At 44.0% G+C, this 9943-nt stretch overlaps 1 long non-coding RNA gene across 4 annotated transcripts; it reads left to right on the top strand.

The window, feature by feature from the left end:
- The first annotated feature begins 380 nt into the window (after nt 1–380).
- On the top strand, nt 381–7091 carry LOC111253251 (uncharacterized). 4 transcript variants are annotated; one of them, XR_002674538.2, is made up of 3 exons: nt 381–554; nt 978–1111; nt 6434–7091. It is a non-coding gene; the product is annotated as an uncharacterized LOC111253251 (long non-coding RNA). The 4 variants fall into 4 exon arrangements; XR_002674539.2 differs by having other exon boundaries at nt 975–1111; XR_015330334.1 differs by having other exon boundaries at nt 381–654; nt 975–1111.
- The last annotated feature ends 2852 nt before the right edge of the window (nt 7092–9943 follow it).

The raw sequence follows: 9943 nt of genomic DNA, 5'->3' as shown, positions 1-9943 counted from the left end.
CAACATCATCAACTGACTCTGCAGCACACTCTGTGCTCACCTATAGGACACGTTCGGCATGTCCTGTATGATTTTAACATCGTCCCATTTTAAGGCCAGGAGAGGTAGACGCAGTCCTTCGTAGAACACGCTAGAATTTAGGCCAATGCAGTGTAACATCGTATTGGGTTGGATTCCAGCACGGCTATGCGATAGAGAGAGTAGCGTCTGGCCCACGCTGTCTTTACTCGAGTTCATCGGGAACATCTGATTCTGAAATTGGTGTCCACGAACAACTGCTTCTGCGAGCGGCGGAGTTCGGATCTGCTAACGTGCAAGCAGCCTAGCAGGTTTTACCGCTAGACGACCGCAACGACGAAGACTAGGTAAGCAATCCTAATTCTGCATATTCAGCCCACAGTTCTTTGCCCCCCTCCAAACCCAGTTTCAATTTCCCGAGCACGCATACAGACAGCTGCTATTGCTGTCGGTTCTTCTTCTTTCTCAGAGCTTCTTATCTCCCGCAGTTGTGTAGCTCCCACCAAATCTCCGATCGGGTCGGGTTTCATCCAAAGGTACCGACCGCGTCACCGCTATCAGAGGGGGTGTTCTGGGTGGCTAACAAGGCTTGGACTTGGGCTCTAGCTAGGAAAGGAGACTCGAGTCTGATTTGAGGTTGTTTGCCCCTACCTACAGCAATGAGGCAGAGGGTGCGGCCCTTACTAGACTAGCCATTGGCACTCAAGTCGGATTTTATTGCTCGCGTAAATATGTTGTTGTCCTACTCGGACTTATACTGAATCAACAGTCTTCCGACTCCAACAACAACCGCAACAATAGAATTAAACACATACAGTCGTTATTTATTTATGGGACCCAGCTTTGCAAACGTTAATCTCGTAAACACATGTCAATAGTTGATTAGTCATCCCAATCTCATCCGTTACAAAGCTTCTTAAAAAAGTAATTAGTAATAATAGTCATAACCATTTCAGCAGAAAAAAGTACATCGTACTTCAGATGGAAGGACTTCGTCATATGTTGTTGAAGAGCAAGCCTTGAACGAATTCCCAGTGCAACGTAAACGTGATAGGAGACTGGCGAATGGAATCATTTATAAAGAAGGAAATAGGTAAGTAAAAACAAATCTATGAAAGGAGTGTGTATATATGCTTATGCCGTTGGTCCGAGACTGGCAATGCATCACCTGGCAGCTATTTATTATTTTCTGACTTCCGTTATAAAAGTCAGTGGAGGACGGGTAACTAGAGGCTAGACCGAAGGTACTACCTATGACGAAATAGGACGGCAAACCTTAGACATATTTGCCGATAGCCATAAGCACACACTATATTCATAGGGGGCGGAAAAAGTCGTATAACAATTGAAAACAAGTTACTTGAGAGCCGGAGAGTCATTATTACAAAAATCTGCTGATAAATCCATTATTTATTGCAATTATCTGCGCATCTCCGCTGATTTTAAGTGAGGTCAAATGTAGATTCTCCAACTGTCAGGTGACTTTTACTTCAAACTGTCGGTATAACCTTATCATACCCTGCATAGATTGAAATATGCCTCCAGTGGAACACGGACCGAATTTCTATGGGCTGCTATATTCCTCGTAGCACCATTCATTCGACCTTAATTACTCAAAATAATTGCACGATGTCTATGTAGTGGGCACCGACCGGCCCGCCCAATTTGACAGCTGTTGCGTACACTTCCCTCGTTTTCAACGGTTCTTCGACAAAGTAGCAGCCTTTGCAGCTCATCAGCTGATGAACGCTTAAGTCTACGACCGTTGCGATGTTCATGTTGTCTACGAATGAGGAACGCGGTTTCGATGCCCTACCTTGTCCGCCAATACGTTGACAAGGAAAAACAATAAATGTACAGTTTCCTCATCAACTTCACATAGGCCCTCGGTGCCGGCAGACGGGAGGACGGCGATGCTGGGTGCTACGGCTTCGCTGGCGTCACTGTCTTTAGGAGACAGCCTGCCCCAACTTACCGGCCCCGTTCGGGCAAGCCGATGAGACAACTGCGACTAATCAATTTCTAACGAACTATCCTTTACATGCATTTATTTGCCTATCTGTTCATTTTTATTGAGCAGTGACACAAGACAAAAAGACATTGGACTCCACAAGCGCTTACGCCGTTGACCATGGAAGGCTCGAGGGTGTACGTTAATTGCGTTACTCCCCACTCTTGAAATGCCTCCCGTTGCTTGCGCCAATAATATCTTGATAACTTTAGCAAGAGGAAGAGATGGGGTGACTGAACCACTGAAAAATCAGAAGTTATGCACAGCTGAGATTTCATTACCCCCCCCCCCCCCCCCCCCGAATATGTTTGTACAGGCACACTTATTATGAGTAAGTTGCAAAAGTAAACACAACAATATGATAAATGTTTGATATATTTCTTTATTTACGTAAACTGTTTGTTAGCTGTGCGTTGTTAGGGACGATCCCAAATAGCAACCGCTAATCTTATAAAAGACCTAAGGGTAATTAGCCTAAACACTGGTGAGCTCTTCGTCGCAATAGGTGTGATGTATTTGTCTGCTACCCTTGTTAGCAGCCGAAACTCAGAGAAAGCAATAAATCCGTAATGGCGAACAACCGTTGTTCTCATACTTTGAACAAAAATTAGCTATCGTTCAATTCGTTCGCTTTGGACCCCGTCATCGAGACTTCGGGGCATTCATCGGAGCTTCTGGGGCACCCCACGTCGATAGCGTTCTGGGTTGCAAATAAATGAGCGGCTACACAAAACCCGGAAACAGGTTCTAGTTTAACACAAAGGAAAACTTACACCGGCGGAAAAATGGTGCAGACTTTAAAGTTGATCGTCGTTGATTCAAAAGTGCATTTCTATTGATCCTGCTCATGTTTATATGAAAGCACTAATGAAAAGATCTGAGGTAAATGAGCATCCCGCGCAACCGATTGTTTACGTAGGCCTCGAGCAGAGGCTATATGTACTAAAAGTCAGGCAGATACTCTCTGAAAGTAATAGAACAAAGAGATTTAACTAGTGTGATTCAGTATTTGATAGCAGAAGCAAATTCTCGGCAGCAAATATTCTTGTTATGGTGTCCAGTAATGAAGACTATTATGCCATCACGCTACTTCTTGGAACGTACCGCTAAAGGACTTCGCCTGCGTGTTTTACAGGTGAATCTGTAACCGTAAATAGCTGAGTATTTGAACATATTTGAAAAAAGACCATATGTCTTTCAATAAGATGCTGCATCGATTCACACAAGCCAATTTGTGTGGACTGGGCACTTCAGAACATAACAATGTTTTGGGGCGGACATATATGATCGTCGAAAGGCCCAGATTTGAATTCGTTAGGTTAATCTGTATGGAGCATTTTTAAACGAGAGTCCAAAGAGTTTTGACGTGACAGCGTCAGCTCGCTCACTCGTACTTTTGTCAAGAAAACGATTGCAGGATAGAACGTTTGGAGCGAGTCGCAGAGCTGCTTGCGGCTTGAATGACCCAAATGATTGTATGCAAATCGATAATATTACCCATTTTATTGAATTTGAGAATATTTACTGTACGAAAAGCGATTATGGTGGAAAATTCCGAGAAATATAATAGTTTCATCATCGCCTGATCCGTCCTTACGCCACAACACGGTATATTGTGAGATGCACCTTTGAAATTGAGCACAATGACATTGTAAATCTATACCGAAACATCGATATGGTAGGACATCGTATTCGTGGAACACCTAGCTGATTTAGGAACGTGGCCAACTTTCAGATTGCTTCGAATAGTTCAGGTGACACCAATATGAGCGCACGGGTAAATCTAGCTTTCATTTGCTGCATCTCTGCCAGCATCTCCTTCCCACAAGCCACCTGGTAACGGCTCCAAACCTATCGTATACAACAGATTTTCGCGTTGAGCAGGAACTTATGTTATCAGCAAGTGCCTGTGTTGTACATAATGCCGCCCGACACGACATCGCAACGAGGCAATCCGTGACGTTCACCCCTTAGACTGACAGGTCCGGCGCAAACCGTTACCAAAACGGTAACCAACGACCAATGGCATCACCCAGCATCGGCAGCGTCTCGTCTATCCGAACTCTTCGCTGGCGTCTGTTCTTTGGTTACCTAGCAGACGTCTGAGTGGTGATATCCCTGGCAGCAGCAGCAGCTTCCGCAGATATAACCCACAGCCACAACGGCGGCTGTGTGTGAACTGCAAGTGAGCGCCGGCCTGAGAGAGAGTGACAGCAGCGATTTACGCAGAGCGCATTTGTGGCCCGCACAGTTAAGGTCCATCAATATGGTCGCTATCGGCGGAAGTAGCCGACAGCCGGTGACTACCCACAACCGGTAGTAGCTGTCGGCCTATTGCCCTATGGGTGTTAGTGGCTATAGTTGTTCCAGTAGGGGGTTCGTTCCACCAGCGCGGAGACACCACCAGACCGTGCGCGCCGCCTCCATGTGCACCCGCCATACTACATACAACGTGCCCTGGCATCCTCGCTGTTCTTCCTCGTCTTCGTTGACCCGGACAAGATTCGAGTCGCTCCGGTTTTGTTCAGCTTCCCGCCATTTAGCTTTGTCCTGCTGGTTTGTCCGCCTGCCCTAGTCGCAAAGGCACTCGCGGCCCGAGTAAGTCCTTTTGCAAGCCGCTTGCTTGTGACCATTGGGCCTATTCGGCGGTTTTCGGCGCTCATTGTTGGATGTCCCTCAACATCCGCCCACATTTGCCGGTAACTGCGGCAAGCCGGCAGCTGCCTTCTGTTCGAGCGTAGTTTCACGCCGCGCGAAAGAAAGGCAACACGCAGAGGTAGGAAGTGAGAGAAAAGAGGGATTGAAGCCAAGAGACACGCACGCCCTCACATCTATTTGCTGCTACACTATTTCTGCACTTCTTCCTTGGTAACTATCGCAAACAAGCCCAGGGGACAAAAGAGCCTGGCCTACAATCTGTCTAGGTACGTGGCCTGATAGAGTGCGAGTGATACAAAGCCTGTTCACAGGAAAGGAGATGAAACTGGAAGAAAAACAGCGAGCTAAACACCAAGTTAAGAGTCCGGGCGCTCTTATCGGGATCTGATTCTCCAATGTCTGCAGTTGTAGTGACGATAGTGACGGCGATGTCAGGAACACCCAGATTTCTTACACTCGTACCAAACATAGACGTATAGCATAATAGTATTGGTGCCTTACTGATCACAGTACACTATATGCAAGTTTCTCCATGGCAGGAGTACTGCTTAGAGTAACAGCAGTCCTCGTCGTGTGGGTTTGTATATACACAAAGAGGCGGGTCTGTGATTAGACTCAACTGAAACTCTATCTCTCTCTCGGACCATCGATACTTGCAAACACTGCATTGTAACTGTCAAGTCTATGATCGACTAATGGCTATGGATGAGCAGTCTTGTCTACCGACAAGAAACTGTTCATAACGGATCGTCTGCATTGGGTGTGTAACTATTAGTCAAACGCTAAGGGAGTGATCCACCATCAGGCTATGAACTGGCGTAACAGAAGATATCGCCATACTATATCTTCCCCCTATGACGGCAGCACAAAGATGGTCTGTAAATGATACATTATCAGGAAGTGGAATTGTCCAGTAGCAATAGGAATTAAACCGATTCTTTGTACGTGTGAATAGCACAAACGGCAATCTATTCAAAGATCTGCTTCTTCCTGCCTAATGGCACAATCGATCTGCTATTTTCTCCATGGTGGAAATTAAAGTCTGGGATTATTTTCGCACATATGGCACAAGCTCAAGTTTTTCTTGTTTTTTTCAACAAGGACATTTTCCATTTTTCTATGTTAGTTCACCTTTGATAGGTCCAGAGGTAGTAATTTACTCAATACAGTAACTTCAGAAACGATTTTGCGGAATCTCCTGTTTGGGGGGCGGACGTCAAACAGGATCTATGGTGTATCTACCCGACGTGGTTCGCCAAGAGCTCAGTGTTAATCTGTGAAAGGTTGAAAGAAATTTTCTCTCTTTTTATATGAAAAAAAAAATCATACTAAATGATTCACTTAGAACTCTATGAATCGTCTATTAACGGAGATCATATGATATGCCCTACTGACTGTTCTGGCAGGTCATACGACCTGAGCTTACCTTACTTTTTCTACGCGAGATATCAAACTTTACTATTAATGAAAATCACTAGGTTAACGCACCACTTTTAATGTTGTTTTTGCTAGTTTTTTTTTTTTTTTTTTGCTAGCTCCTGGATAGTCAAGCTAAAGCGGAAGTGCCCATATAGCTGTTTTAGTAGTTCGAAAAAATTAAGAATCGAATATTGCGAAATTCGAGTTACTGCTTCCTTTTAATCTACCGCTGCTATATGTATATATAAAATACTGCTATGCTGCAGTAAAGCAGCGTAATGAACATTCTGAATAAATCACATGAGCATACTGCTAAATCGGTTTCAGGAACTCAAGATGACATTATGGCTTAACTTGTAGAAATAACATAAACTGGAAAGTTTATAATGACAAGACAAAGGCCAGTTTGTCCAAGGGATTGTCTCTGCAGGCGGACGTGAAATACGCGAGCGAGATAAATGATCGAGGCGTTTCGGTCGGCGTGATCATTTGAACCTCTCTGTTTAGTAAAAAAAAAAATGGCCAGTCGAAGTTTTATTGTGCACATTTGTATCATTCTGTGATTCGTCGCCCTTTACTACTAAAGATAGGTAAAGGAGTATTTGCCAACGGGGGCCATGGCCTTTTTGGCTTTTCCGGTAAAGGCTGAACGTCTCGATGGAAACTGATACGACTGATTAATTCTGCCAGTTCGTGTAGCAAGCGTGTTTTCCATGTATCCGAAGTAATTCAGGAAACACGAATCAGCCATGACTATTGCACTGATGTTCGCGTATCGTAAATTAAGCCTGCACAAGGAACGGACCCTTCGGATCTACCAGGTTTATGTCAAATGAACCTTAAAACAAGCTGAAGCACCTAAGTAAAGATAGTTCATGCCAAAAGCATACTAGGTCAGTTCATCCTGTCTTGCAACTAGAGTGGACGACATGCGTGACAGTAGTACGAGTTCGCATAACTGTTTTTCCATCTGCGAAGGCTATTGAAGCTGAGGTATTGCTATTGAAGTCAGATTTGCTGCGCTAGGTTTAGAGCGGACGAGGACCCTTTTTTCTAGCTTATATGTATTTTAGGTTTAGGATGCCAGTCGCCACATGTTGCGGTCAATGGACGTGGTTCATTACAATTTTTGCTACCGATTTATCATTGTTCAAGCGACCTGGTCATCGTTGATGACGTTTGTGCGTCATAATTTCGCTGACCTATAATGTACGACATAATGTACGACAACGATAAAATAAAACTTTCTTTTAGTCAGCTTATTAGATTGGTAGAGTGCCATTGAGAGTAATTTGCAGGACATGTCGAGTCATCAATAGTACAAGCGAATGATAGGACCGCGTGCAACCTTCTGCTAAATTTTCACACTGAATTTATACAGACCGTGCCTCATCAGAGAGCTCACAGTCATTCAGATTTCCTGACGAACTTAAATTGGCGTACAATTTAAGTACATAATTTCTTTGGCCAACTTCAGTTTTCTTCCGTCTTCTTATTTCTAAGTTTCATTTTTTGTTATTCTGGCACACGCCACCACGGCGCCAGTTGGCCATAAAAAAAAAAAAATCCGTCGTACGCTGGGCACACACATATCAAAAACTTAAATAGTTAAAGAAGCACATTTAGTCACCAACAGACGCACGCGATCGCGTGCAATGCTCAAGGAAGACAAAAAATGTCCACGCATTTATTGTCGCTGCCTGTAAACGATCTGGCGTCTGATGGAGAAATATTGTTTAGCATATGAGCTGTTCATACAGTGTTAGGGCGCCATCAGCGACAAACAGGTGACACTGTGGACAGATCTTCTGCGGGGGAAAGGACGCGACGAGCAGTGAACGATGACACAAACCGTCAAAAAAAAAATCGTTGGCGACATTCGGGTAGTTATGTTGTTTTTACAACGACCTGAAAGCAATCCTTGATCTGGCACTGCCACTGCAAATGTTTGACAAAGCAAATATCTTCTTTGGATCTCCCACACCATCAGAATTCTTTACACAGATTGCTATCATTTGCTTGAAATAAGGCCCTTGGTCAACTCCGTCAATGGATTGAAGTACTCATTCGCGTTGGTGCGGTTGAAGTAGCGGACTAAGCTGCATTCATTATAGAATGGTCCAGCGTGTTGGCGAGACACCATAAAATCGGAGAAATGAGTTCCTCTCAGTGGAAATCAACACATACGTAGGTCTAAGGTCAAATATGTTCCCCGTCCTATTTTGCCAGGGTTGCTACATGTTCTGCGTGAGCTTTACCGAACTTCAAACCCATCGATTTGTCTATTTAAATAAATCAATAGACAATTAAAAGGTCCGAACAGCCAACATGTCACCTTGAATGAAACATATTTCCCGTTATCACAAATGATATCAAGTTAATATTGAATCACCTGATGATCTTCAGCGAGGGTACGCTGTTTTATCCTAATCATCAAAGATCGACTTTTTTTAATAATGTTTCTTTTCTTATATGACAATATTACATTAACGTGAGGTTAGCGTCAACATGTTTTAGTCCCTCTATCAACAAATGGCTCCCTCTATCTAGAAAGACAGGTATTATATTATGGAATTACTCATTAGCCAGGCAACGTCTTACTGTTTTTTTTCTACCGAAGCTATTATAGTATTGCGCAGCCCCTCGGGGGCGGCCGCGACACAGCCCCAGCACACCGTATCACTAGTTTAGCAGTAGATAAAATAATCGCGCAGAGCCGGTCATAGATAGAACGCTGGTTTCTATACGAAGTATCGTATTATAATGGATGAAATAACAGCGTTGACCCGTCGCTGTTTTGAATTCGACGATGGGGAGTAGACGTGCGTCGAGCCTCAAGCTTACGGGTTTAGCGAATATACAATGCATATTAAAAATATATTTCAGTTTCATTTGCCTTTTTTGAACAGAAGCAAACAACAGAGTAAAGCTAATAAAGATTAACAAAAAAAAAAAAGAAAAAAAAAACGTACATACTAACTATAAAACAGCCTATAGCCCCTTCCGCCTGCGGCGCAGTTTATTAATATCTGTAGCCCTTTCAGAGATTCACCGGCCGCTGTTAGTTACACCTTCTACACCACACACACACATAAAATAAACATCTTCTACGTCCGATGAACGCTATTTCTTCTATTTTCCATTTTATTCCTCGCACAAATGATTGTTGCCGGTTACATTTTCTTACCAGTGGCACTCCATATAGATAGATCTCCGCATGGCCGTCGCAACATCAACGACCGACTAAATTTTGCACAGGCCAAATAGCTCTATTCACACAATATTCGTCGTCGTCATTTCATTTTTTCATATAGATTATATGTATCTATAAATATATTTTATCTTTTTCTACTTATCGTTTCTATTCTCCATGTCTTTCTCTTTCGCGCTATTTTCTTTTCCTATTTTTTTCATATTATTCCCCTGTTTCGCTTCGTCATTTTCCGCTCGTTCACCCCCAGTTTCCCCCGCTTGTGTCTCTATAGTATATATTTCGATAATGTCGTATTGTTCCATTGTGTTTTGCCAGTGACTGGGGCAGTCCACAGGGGGGGTTCGTTGGCACTGATCGCAGCTGCTGCCACAATCGACACCGCAGCCAAAGTGCCTCCTGTCGCCGCCCCAACGCCGCCACTTCGCTGTGGACACTGGACACCCCAGCTAGGCGGCGGCGGCGGCGGCGGCATTTTCCTGTAAGTCGCCCCGTCCTATAGTTCCCCACAGCCGCACACGGTAGCGATAGCTAGATTAAAACCAGCTCTAACACTGGGACCACCTAGAACAACTTCACTCCGACCTCAGCGGTTGCAACAAATAACAATAGTGGACTATCAATAG

The sequence above is a fragment of the Varroa destructor genome, unplaced genomic scaffold (assembly GCF_002443255.2).
Source record: "Varroa destructor unplaced genomic scaffold, Vdes_3.0 BEIS01000006.1, whole genome shotgun sequence".
In the NCBI taxonomy this organism is placed as follows: Eukaryota; Metazoa; Arthropoda; class Arachnida; order Mesostigmata; family Varroidae; genus Varroa; species Varroa destructor.
The sequence above is the reverse complement of the archived record's forward strand: the minus strand, read 5'-3'. Positions and strand labels throughout refer to the sequence as shown.